Here is a 13001-nt window from a genome sequence, read left to right as displayed (position 1 = left end):
TTTCTTCTGTTAGATTTAGTGTATCTAGATTTATGTTGAGGTCTTTGATCCACTTGGAATTGAGTTTTGTGTGCAGTGATAAATATGGATATATTTGCATTCTTCTACATGCGTACGTACAGTTAGACCAGAAACATTTGTTGAAGATCCTTTTTTTTCCTATTGTATGATTTTGCCTTCTTTGTGAAAAATCAAGTGTCCATAGTTATGTGGGTTTATTTTAGGATCTTTGATTCGATTTTATTGATCAACCTGTTTGTTTCTATTCCAATACCGCACGGTTTTTATTACTATTTTCTGTAATACAGCTTGAAGTCAGGGATGATGATACCTACAGAAGTTCTTTTATTATACAGCATCGTTTCAGGCATCAATTTTTTTTTCTGTTTTGTTTGTTTCTTATGAATTTGAGAATTGTTATTTCAAGGTCTGTGAAGAATTGTGTTGGAACTTTAATGGGAATAACATTGAATCTGTAGATTGCTTTTGGTTAGATACCAGGGACCAGCCACAGTTTTGGGGTCCTTGAGAATGGAAGGATTTCCTAGGCGCAAACTCAGAGTCTCAGGCAATGATGCAGGTGGGAAGCTGACAGGTGACTGACTTATTGCTGTTCTGAAACTACTTTTGGAGACAGTTCTCTCTCTCTCTCTCTCTCTCTCTCAATTCACCTTGGTCTTTTTTTTTTTTTTTTTGTCAACCATAGAAGAGTTTATTACTCCAATGATTCGCACTGCTGAGTTGCAAGTCTAAGGCAGGCAGGTTGCCTGCCTTCCTGAAGGCACTCACCCCACCTCCCCCTCTTGGGGTATTCCACTTGGCCATGGACCCCCATAAACCTCTGAATGCATTTATTTAGACTTTTGCACATCTGCATATTTCCCTCTGAAAATGTTAACAGCCGTGTCCTGCCCACCCCATGGCCTGCCAGTCAAGACTTTCATGCTGCCTTGTAATTCTGAAAGAAATAGAATTGGTAGCAAGTCAGTCCTGAGTGATGTCAGGGTGGCCCCAGCAGCCTCCAGAGGGGCACTGTGGGGACAGTCTCAAGGTGTCTTCTGATGGGTGGGCACTGTGCAGCGTGTGGCAGTACCAGGCTGCCTACAGTTTGTCCAGGAAGTTGTCCAGCACTGGGATGCCCTCCTTCAGGCCTTCGCGCTTTCGGGTCTCAGCTACCACTTGGCTGAGGCAGCTGCTATTGTTAAAGGGGTCCCTAGGCAGGATCTGCCAGTGGTCAAACACACACTAGAGGAAGGCCTGGCCACCAGTATTAGATCGAAGGTCGGCAGTGAAGCCAAAGGACTCATTGACAAGCAGGTAGGCCTTGACCACAAACATGGGGGTCCTGGCCACCTGAGACTCCTCAAAGACATGGCCATGCTTCCTGTTCAGAACACCGTAGATGCCTCCTACCACTTGCTCAGGACACTGAATCTCCACCAGATAGATAGACTCCATGAAGCGGGGCTGTGCTGTCAGCACACTGGCATAGAGGCAGCAGTATTCTGTGGAGATGATCTGACCACCTCCCCGGTGGATGGCATCAGCATGCAGGGTCACATCATGAACATCAAGTCACACACCACTCATGTTCTCCTCACAAAGAGTACCCTCTTTAGTGGCCCACTGGAATCCAGCCACCACACTGTCTTTGATCTCATTCAGTAACTGTACGCCCTTGGTGATGTCAGTGAGAATGTTGGGACCAGTGCCATCAGGTCCAAAGCACCAGATCTTGTGGTCTTCAGCAACATCCCACTCATACTTTTTGACCAGGTAGCGGGCATGTGCCTTGAGCTCCTGGCAGCTAGATACCTTGCCTTTATAGATGTCCTATGCCAGGCCATTAGAGAAGGGCCTGGACTTCATGTACAGCCAGTTATGCTTATTGGGGGACTTGACAGACACAGCACGTTGGCCTCCTCACTGACTGTCTCCCGGTAGGACATGACAGGATCAGATTTCTTGATGGGGATACAGGCATGGTCCTCTTCCAGGTCCTTAAGGCAGATCTCCAGGTCTCCCTGGCACCAGTAATGATGTGCTCTCCAGACTTCTCAATGAGGCACTGCACCATTGGGTCAGACTTAGCCAGCTGCTTCTGCCCCTCCACCAGCTTGGGCAGGTCAACTGGGTTCTTAGCCTCCACTGCCACCCTGACAGCAGCGCTGATGCTGAATTTTATCACCTGTTTGTTGTGAGCGTGCTCAAAGGTGATGATAGTCCCGGTCTTCACAAGGAACTGGTCCACTCTGACCAGCCCTACAATGTTTTCACAGGGCACATCCTCAATCATTTCCACATAGCAGCCCATCATTAGAATGGTCCTTTAGTAGGGCTTCAGGTACAGGTCCTCCTTCTTCCCAGGCATATAGTTTGGGCCCATGTTCTGGACCTTCAGGCCCATGGACACCACCCTAGAGAACACTCTACAAAAAGGCATAGAAGCAGCCATTGTCAGAGGTTAGCACCATCTTAGAAGTGTACATCATAAGGGGGCACTTGGGGTCGCAGCTCTTAATGCCCATGGCAGCCTCGTCATCAGGTGGCCCCTCGTACAGCAGCTCACAACGGTACTTCTGTGCAGTCACAGGGGATGGCAAGTAAATGGTGATCATCTGCAGCAGGACATCCCCCATGGGCAGCCAGCGGCACATCACAGTTTTCAGCAGTGGTTTGCCCTCCTTGTCCTTGTCCTCGCTGTCCAGCTTGATGTCCAGCTTCTCAATCACCTTGGCTGTCTCCTCCTTTATGAAGTTCATCAAACACCTTGAAGATGGGGTCCAGGATGAGCTGGCAGAAGGTTCCAGGGAAGTTTCTTCCCATCTGGGCTATTGGCTGACTTGCTGAACTTGCCATTGGCCGGGTCAAAGTACTAGTCTCCCACAGCTTTTTCATCATACATTCTACTTTCTTGGCCCACTCAGCTGCACCCAGCTGGCCCTCACCCTTGGCTGCAAACTTGGCCACATACATCTCTGTAAACTGCTTCAGAGTGAAGACCCAGCCGTGCAGGCCAGAACCAAAGCCTACAGTGCCCAGGACAGGATCGATCATGATATTGCCCATGGACCCACTCTTGCCCTTGCCATAGGTGGAAATGATGACATTGACGTTCTCCACAATACACTAGAAGGTTTGGTAGAGCTCCTTGGCCTCCAGCTGCAGCTCTAGCAGGGCCCAGTTCATCTTGTTCATCATCAGCATGGGCTTGATGTGCTCAGCCATGACCTGCCACAGCACTGTCTCTGTCTGTGCATATATACCAGACACACAGTCCACCACCATCAGCGCTCCATCAGTGACATGCAAAGCAGCAGTCACCTCTGAGGAGAAGTCCATGTGACCTGGAGAGTCGATGAAATTGATGAGGAAGCCCGGGCCACCATTGCTCCGCTTAAGGAAGTTCAGGTCGTTCTCAGAGAGCTCATAAAAGTGGGAGATGGTGGTGGACTTGATTGTGATGCAGCACCCCTGCTCATCCTTGCGAGTGTCAGTGAAGCATGTCTCTCTGGCACAAGCAAAGGCGATGATGCCCACCTTGCACACAAGGGAGTCTGTCAGTGTGGACTTGCCGTGAGCGATGACTTATATGTTCTGGATGTTGGCGTTCTTGTCTATGATGGCAAGGATCTGATCCACTGTGAAGTTTACCATTGTGGCGGATGATGTTGGATTCTCAGATATAGAGGTGAACAAGGAAGTGCACCGACGATGATGGCAGCTGCAGAGGAAGAGCCACCTTAGTCTTTTATTAGTTACAAACTTTTTCCCCTCCCCCACATGAACTTTTTGTTATACAATAAAACATAGAGAAAAGTCTTTTTATAGTTTTCCTTATTTTTCCTGAAAAACCTTACATAACTATATCACTAGAAAACATAATGAACACACAAAGTTACAGTTTAGTGTTTGATAAAGCAAGTTATATATTAACTTATAACTATCAGAAAAAGCTCTGGGGTGCAGAGCTAAACAAAGAATTCTCAGCTGAGGAATCTCAAATGGTTGAGAAGTACCTAAAGAAATGTTCAACATCCATAGTCATCAGGGAAATGCAAATTAAAACAACCCTGAGATTCTACTTCACACCAGTCAGAATGGCTAAGATCAATAACTCAGGTAACAACAGATGCTGTCGAGGATGTGGAAAAAGAAGAATACTCCTCAATTGTTGGTTGGATTGCAAACTGGTACAACCACTCTGAAAATCAGTCTGGCATTTCCTTAGAAAATTGGACATAGTACTACCTGAGGACATAGCTATTCCACTCCTGGGTATATACCCAAAAGATGCTCCAACATACAACAAAGACATATGTTCCACTATGTTCATAGCAGCCTTAATTATAGTAACAAGAAGGTGGAAAGACCCCAGATGCCCTTCAACAGAGGAATGGATTCAGAAAATGTGGTACATCTACACAATGGAGTACTACTCAGCTATCAAAAACAATGACTTCATGAAATTCATCGGTAAATGGATGGAACTAGAAAATATCATCCTGAGTGAAGTAACACAATCAAAAAAAAAATACACATGGTATGCACTCACTGATATTAGCCCAAACGCTTGGATTACCCAATACAATCCACAGACCACATGAAGCTCAAGAAGAAGGATGGCCAAAGTGTGGATGCTTCATTCCTTCTTAGAAGGGGCAACAAAAATATTCATAGGAGGGGATACGGAGACAAAGTTTGGGGTAGAGGCCATTCAGAACCTGCCCCACCAGCACATATACACATAGCCACCAAACCCAGTCACTATTGGGGATGACAAGAGATGCTTGCTGACAGGAGCCTTATATAGCTGTCTCCTGAGAGGCTCTGCCAGAGCATGACAAATACAGAAGCGTATGCTCACAGCCAACCATTGAACTGAGAACAGGGTCCCCATTGGAGGAGTTAGAGAAAGGATTGAAGGAGCTGAAGGGGTTAGCAACCCTGTAAGAACAACAATACCAATCAACCAGAGCTCCCAGGGACAAAACCACCATCTAAAGAGTACACGTGGAGCCACCCTCATAGAGGAAGGGGGAGTGGGGACAGTCTAGGAGGTTTAGGGATGGGAAACTGAGAAAGGGGATAACATTTGAAATGTAAATAAATAAAAAAATCCAATAGGGCATAAACTTGCAATTACATCATTATCATGAGAACATGAAGGTGCTAAACAGGTCAAGGTAATGTTAATATTTTTAACTTGTTTAAATTTGCAAATCTCTGTATGAAGTTTATCCAAGTATCCATTTCTACAGTGCTTTTCAAACACTTTTCCAAATGCTATATTAATTCCTCTTGCAGCTTCCCCCAGGGCTCTTCCACAAGCCCAAATTTTATCTCTTAAAACTTGCACCCTAATTTCTTTAGGCAGGCAATGCCATAGGGTCAAATCAATATGTATCTTTTTTTTTTTCCAGGAAGGCAATTCACTAATCCAAGGACTCCCTCACTGGGTTCAATTCTTCTACTCATTTTTTAAAAGTCTTTTTTATTATAAATACATCTTTCTGCTTTATGTTGGGGGTTGTCCTGATGTTGTTTTCTGATGATAATTCTGCTTCCTCAAAAGAGGTTGCCTCTGACAAGCAGTCCATCATTTACTCAGGTTATCTCATGTGAACCTACTCCCCATTTTAACTGGTCAGTACAGGCTAGAGCCTGTGATTGGGCAGTGGAGGGGAAAGGTGTGACTGGAGGATTGAGAATGGGGGCAGGTAGAGAAGCAGAAGAAGATGAGAGGGGGGAAGGAGAGAAGACTGAAGAAGAGCAGGAGGAAGCCATGATGGACAAGAACCATGTGGCCAGGAGAAACCACAAGTAGCAAGGGCTGTTATAGCTGGTGAATAAGTTAGTATAGTGTTAGTCCTGCTCAGTCTAAGCTTATAGCTTATAATTATAATGACTGGGTTGTGTGTTTATTATATGGGTTTATGGGGTTGTAAATTTCAGCAATAATTTTCCCCAATAATATTTCTGGATTAAGTTTTCTCTTAATAGAGGTGTCTCCTCCTGGGGATTCTCTCCATTGCTCTCTAGTTTAGTAGATCCAGTTCTTTCTTCCTCCAGGGCGCTCTGCCTGTAGTTGAGGACTCAGTCACAGATGAATCTGGAAGAGAAGACTAGATGGAGATGGTCTGCAGTATCTACAAGAGGCATAGAAAGGGGAGAGGAAGCTGTTCACTAGGGGAAACCTCGAGTATTGGGTCTCAATTAACAGAGAATGGGGAAGCTCGGAAGGCATCCTGCCCAGTCCCATACCCAACACCTTTTTTTTTTAAAGATTTATTTTTTTTAATGTATATAAGTACACTTTCACTGTCTTCAGACACACGAGAAGAGGGCATTGGATCCCATTACAGACGGTTGTGAGCCACCATGTGGTTGTTGGGAATTGAACTCAGGACCTTTGGAAGAGCAGTCAGTGCTCTTAACCGTTGAGCCATCTCTCCAGCCCCCATACCCAGCATCTTAATACTGAGGCATCAGGTTCCCATTGAACATTTATTTACTTCTATATTTACTTAGGTTTTTGTTGTTATTAATCTGTGAAAGACTTTTTGTTTCTTGGAATAAAAGTACTAGCTACACTGGGCAGGGCGCTCAGCAAATATTCTTTTTCTGTTTGATCTGAGCTCAGATACCAACACCCAACCCAAGTTGGGAGGCTCATAACTGCCTGCTACTCCGGATCCAGGGGATTTGACACCTTCTTCTCTGGTGTATCCTGTGTACTCACATGGAAAAAGGTCTCTCTCACACACACGAACATATGCTTAAAAAGTAGAATAGACTTGCTTCCAAAAGTGCTTATAAGTTATAAATCAATTAGTGCAAGACAAGCTGTTTAGGTGTATAATACAAATACACAGGTTTTTTTAAAAAAAAAAAAAACAAAAAAAACTTTGCTTTGTTGCATTTGGTTTGCACAGACATATATCCAGTCATCAGTCATTCCAAACAAAATGGTGTCTAAGTGTTCCTAGTAGACATCCTATTTTTAATCATAAGAGAATGAGATACTTTTACTAGTCTAAATCATTTACTCTAATGTTGAATCAGTTTTATGCTTTAAGCCAATCTCTCCAACTGCAATAGCCCTCCACCCATGATCCAGTTTTTATTACTATCAAAGGAGTAAACCAGAATGCATGGTGTGAGTGCTGGCCAGTGATTCCTTTGATATTGGTTTTGATTATAATCTTATAATTCTTGTTTTTTTTTTGTTTTTTTTGTTTTTGGTTCTTTTTTTCGGAGCTGGGGACCGAACCCAGGGCCTTGCGCTTCCTAGGCAAGCGCTCTACCACTGAGCTAAATCCCCAACCACATAATTCTTGTTTTAACAACTATATGATATTTACGTCTGTCTTTGTATCTTCTTTTAACAATGATACTATGCATGTTGTATGATTTTATTAATTATACTCTTATTATATTGCTGTACCTCTGAAAAATTATAGACCTTCACCTATTTTCATCTTCTGAAAATTTACTATATTATGTTATGAGTTCCTTGAAATTTTGTCCATTTGTGGACCTTGTGGAGAAATATCTTTTTTTTTAATCATTTTTTTTTTATTAACTTGAGTATTTCTTATATACATTTTGAGTGTTATTCCCTTTCCCGGTTTCTGGGCAAACAACCCCCTCCCCCCTCCCCTTCCCTACCTCCCAACCCTCCCCCCATTGCCGCCCTCCCCCCATAGACTAGTTCACTGGGGGTTCAGTCTTAGCAGGACCCAGGGCTTCCCCTTCCACTGGTGCTCTTACTAGGATATTCATTGCTACCTATGGGGTCAGAGTCCAGGGTCAGTCCATGTATAGTCTTTAGGTAGTGGCTTAGTCCCTGGAAGCTCTGGTTGCTTGGCATTGTTGTACTTTTGGGGTCTTGAGCCCCTTCAAGCTCTTCCAGTTCTTTCTCTGATTCCTTCAATGGGGGACCTATTCTCAGTTCAGTGGTTTGCTGCTGGCATTCGCCTCTGTATTTGCTGTATTCTGGCTGTGTCTCTCAGGAGCGATCTACATCCGGCTCCTGTCTGTCTGCACTTCTTTGCTTCATCCATTTTGTCTAATTGGGTGGCTGTATATGTATGGGCCACATGTGGGGCAGGCTCTGAATGGGTGTTCCTTCAGTCTCTGTTTTAATCTTTGCCTCTCCCTTCCCTGCCAAGGGTATTCTTTTTCCTCATTTAAAGAAGGAGTGAAGCATTCACATTTTGATCATCCGTCTTGAGTTTCATTTGTTCTAGGCATCTAGGGTAATTCAAGCATTTGGGCTAATAGCCACTTATCAATGAGTGCATACCATGTATGTCTTTCTGTGATTGGGTTAGCTCACTCAGGATGATATTTTCCAGTTCCAACCATTTGCCTACGAATTTCATAAACTCGTTGTTTTTGATAGCTGAGTAATATTCCATTGTGTAGATGTACCACATTTTCTGTATCCATTCCTCTGTTGAAGGGCATCTGGGTTCTTTCCATTTTCTGGCTATTATAAATAAGGCTGCGATGAACATAGTGGAGCACGTGTCTCTTTTATATGTTGAGGCATCTTTTGGGTATATGCCCAAGAGAGGTATAGCTGGATCCTCAGGCAGTTCAATGTCCAATTTTCTGAGGAACCTCCAGACTGATTTCCAGAATGGTTTTACCAGTCTGCAATCCCACCAACAATGGAGGAGTGTTCCTCTTTCTCCACATCCTCGCCAGCATCTGCTGTCACCTGAGTTTTTGATCTTAGCCAATCGCACTGGTGTGAGGTGAAGTCTCAGGGTTGTTTTGATTTGCATTTCCCTTATGACTAAAGATGTTGAACATTTCTTTAGGTGTTTCTCAGCCAATCGACATTCCTCAGCTGTGAATTCTTTGTTTAGCTCTGAACCCCATTTTTTAATAGGGTTATTTGTTTCCCTGCGGTCTAACTTCTTGAGTTCTTTGTATATTTTGGATATAAGGCCTCTATCTGTTGAAGGATTGGTAAAGATCTTTTCCCAATCTGTTGGTTGCCGTTTTGTCCTATCCACAGTGTCCTTTGCCTTACAGAAGCTTTGCAGTTTTATGAGATCCCATTTGTCGATTCTTGATCTTAGAGCATAAGCCATTGGTGTTTTGTTCAGGAAATTTTTTCCAGTGCCCATGTGTTCCAGATGCTTCCCTAGTTTTTCATCTATTAGTTTGAGTGTGTCTGGTTTGATGTGGAGGTCCTTGATCCACTTGGACTTAAGCTTTGTACAGGGTGATAAGCATGGATCGAACTGCATTCTTCTACATGTTGCCCTCCAGTTGAACCAGCACCATTTGCTGAAAATGCTATCTTTTTTCCATTGGATGGTTTTGGCTCCTTTGTCAAAAATCAAGTGACCATAGGTGTGTGGGTTCATTTCTGGGTCTTCAATTCTATTCCATTGGTCTATCTGTCTGTCTCTGTACCAATACCATGCAGTTTTTATCACTATTGCTCTGTAATACTGCTTGAGTTCAGGGATAGTGATTCCCCCTGAAGTCCTTTTATTGTTGAGGATAGCTTTAGCTATCCTGGGTTTTTTGTTATTCCAGATGAATTTGCAAATTGTTCTGTCTAACTCTTTGAAGAATTGGATTGGTATTTTGATGGGGATTGCATTGAATCTGTAAATTGCTTTTGGTAAAATGGCCATTTTTACTATATTAATCCTGCCAATCCATGAGCATGGGAGATCTTTCCATCTTCTGAGGTCTTCTTCAATTTCTTTCCTCAGTGTCTTGAAGTTCTTATTGTACAGATCTTTTACTTGCTTGGTTAAAGTCACACCGAGGTACTTTACATTATTTGGGTCTATTATGAAGGGTGTCGTTTCCCTAATTTCTTTCTCGGCTTGTTTCTCTTTTGTATAGAGGAAGGCAACTGATTTATTTGAGTTAATTTTATACCCAGCCACTTTGCTGAAGTTGTTTATCAGCTTTAGTAGTTCTCTGGTGGAACTTTTGGGATCACTTAAATATACTATCATGTCATCTGCAAATAGTGATATTTTGACCTCTTCTTTTCCGATCTGTTATCCCCTTGATCTCCTTTTGTTGTCTGATTGCTCTGGCTAGAACTTCAAGAACTATATTGAATAAGTAGGGAGAGAGTAGGCAGCCTTGTCTAGTCCCTGATTTTAGTGGGATTGCTTCAAGTTTCTCTCCATTTAGTTTAATGTTAGCAACTGGTTTGCTGTATATGGCTTTTACTATGTTTAGGTATGAGCCTTGAATTCCTATTCTTTCCAGGACTTTTATCATGAAGGGGTGTTGAATTTTGTCAAATGCTTTCTCAGCATCTAATGAAATGATCATGTGGTTCTGTTCTTTCAGTTTGTTTATATAATGGATCACGTTGATGGTTTTCCGTATATTAAACCATCCCTGCATGCCTGGGATGAAGCCTACTTGATCATGGTGGATGATTGTTTTGATGTGCTCTTGAATTCGGTTTTCCAGAATTTTATTGAGTATTTTTGCGTCGATATTCATAAGGGAAATTGGTCTGAAGTTCTCTTTCTTTGTTGTGTCTTTGTGTGGTTTAGGTATAAGAGTAATTGTGGCTTCGTAGAAGGAATTCGGTAGGGCTCCATCTGTTTCAATTTTGTGGAATAGTTTGGATAATATTGGTATGAGGTCTTCTATGAAGGTTTGATAGAATTCTGCACTAAACCCGTCTGGACCTGGACTCTTTTTGGTTGGGAGACCTTTAATGACTGCTTCTATTTCCTTAGGAGTTATGGGGTTGTTTAACTGGTTTATCTGTTCCTGATTTAACTTCGATACCTGGTATCTGTCTAGGAAATTGTCCATTTCCTGAAGATTTTCAAATTTTGTTGAATATAGGTTTTTATAGTAAGATCTGATGATTTTTTGAATTTCCTCTGAATCTGTAGTTATGTCTCCCTTTTCATTTCTGATTTTGTTAATTTGGACGCACTCTCTGTGTCCTCTCGTTAGTCTGGCTAAGGGTTTATCTATCTTGTTGATTTTCTCAAAGAACCAACTTTTGGTTCTGTTGATTCTTTCTATGGTCCTTTTTGTTTCTACTTGGTTGATTTCAGCTCTGAGTTTGATTATTTCCTGCCTTCTACTCCTCCTGGGTGTATTTGCTTCTTTTTGTTCTAGAGCTTTTAGGTGTGCTGTCAAGCTGCTGACATATGCTCTTTCCTGTTTCTTTCTGCAGGCACTCAGCGCTATGAGTTTTCCTCTTAGCACAGCTTTCATTGTGTCCCATAAGTTTGAGTATGTTGTATCTTCATTTTCATTAAATTCTAAAAAGTTTTTAATTTCTTTCTTTATTTCTTCCTTGACCAGGTTATCATTGAGTAGAGCATTGTTCAATTTCCACGTATATGTGGGCATTCTTCCCTTATTGTTATTGAAGACCAGTTTTAGGCCGTGGTGGTCCGATAGCACGCATGGGATTATTTCTATCTTTCTGTACCTGTTGAGGCCCGTTTTTTGACCAATTATATGGTCAATTTTGGAGAAAGTACCATGAGGAGCTGAGAAGAAGGTATATCCTTTTGCTTTAGGATAGAATGTTCTATAAATATCCGTTAAGTCCATTTGGCTCATGACTTCTCTTAGTCTGTCTACATCACTGTTTAATTTCTGTTTCCATGATCTGTCCATTGATGAGAGTGGGGTGTTGAAATCTCCCACTATTATTGTGTGAGGTGCAATGTGTGTTTTGAGCTTTAGTAAGGTTTCTTTTACGTATGTAGGTGCCCTTGTATTTGGGGCATAGATATTTAGGATTGAGAGTTCATCTTGGTGGATTTTTCCTTTGATGAATATGAAGTGTCCTTCCTTATCTTTTTTGATGACTTTTAGTTGGAAATTGATTTTATTTGATATTAGAATGGCTACTCCAGCTTGCTTTTTCTGACCATTTGCTTGGAAAGTTGTTTTCCAGCCTTTCACTCTGAGGTAGTGTCTGTCTTTGTCTCTGAGGTGTGTTTCCTGTAGGCAGCAGAATGCAGGGTCCTCGTTGCGTATCCAGTTTGTTAATCTATGTCTTTTTATTGGGGAGTTGAGGCCATTGATATTGAGAGATATTAAGGAATAGTGATTATTGTTTCCCTTTATATTCATATTTGGATGTGAGGTTATGTTTGTGTGCTTTCATTCTCTTTGTTTTGTTGCCAAGACGATTAGTTTCTTGCTTCTTCTAGGGTATAGCTTGCCTCCTTATGTTGGGCTTTACCATTTATTATCCTTTGTAGTGCTGGATTTGTAGAAAGATATTGTGTAAATTTGGTTTTGTCATGGAATATCTTGGTTTCTCCATCAATGTTAATTGAGAGTTTTGCTGGATACAGTAACCTGGGCTGGCATTTGTGTTCTCTTAGGGTCTGTATGACATCAGTCCAGGATCTTCTGGCCTTCATAGTTTCTGGCGAGAAGTCTGGTGTGATTCTGATAGGTCTCCCTTTATATGTTACTTGACCTTTTTCCCTTACTGCTTTTAATATTCTATCTTTATTTTGTGTGTTTGGTGTTTTGACAATTATGTGACGGGAGGTGTTTCTTTTCTGGTCCAATCTATTTGGAGTTCTGTAGGCTTCTTGTATGTCTATGGGTATCTCTTTACGTTAGGGAAGTTGTCTTCTATGATTTTGTTGAAGATATTTACTGGTCCTTTGAGCTGGGAGTCTTCACTCTCTTCTATACCTATTATCTTTAGGTTTGATCTTCTCATTGAGTCCTGGATTTCCTGTATGTTTTGGACCAGTAGCTTTTTCTGCTTTACATTATCTTTGACAGTTGAGTCAATGATTTCTATGGAATCTTCTGCTCCTGAGATTCTCTGTTCCATCTCTTGTATTCTGTTGGTGAAGCTTGTATCTACAGCTCCTTGTCTCTTCTTTTGGTTTTCTATATCCAGGGTTGTTTCCATGTGTTCTTTCTTGATTGCTTCTATTTCCATTTTTAATTCCTTCAACTGTTTTATTGTGTTTTCCTGGAATTCTTTCAGGGATTTTTGC

General features: G+C 42.0%; 1 pseudogene; it reads right to left on the bottom strand.

Annotated features, from left to right (window-relative positions):
* Positions 1-945: 945 nt before the first annotated feature.
* On the bottom strand, positions 946-3657 carry Eef2-ps5 (eukaryotic translation elongation factor 2, pseudogene 5; annotated as a pseudogene).
* Between the last annotated feature and the right edge of the window lie 9344 nt (positions 3658-13001).

Source organism: Rattus norvegicus, chromosome 20, assembly GCF_036323735.1.
Source record: "Rattus norvegicus strain BN/NHsdMcwi chromosome 20, GRCr8, whole genome shotgun sequence".
NCBI classification, from domain to species: domain Eukaryota; kingdom Metazoa; phylum Chordata; class Mammalia; order Rodentia; family Muridae; genus Rattus; species Rattus norvegicus.
This window is presented reverse-complemented; position numbering and strand designations above follow the sequence as displayed.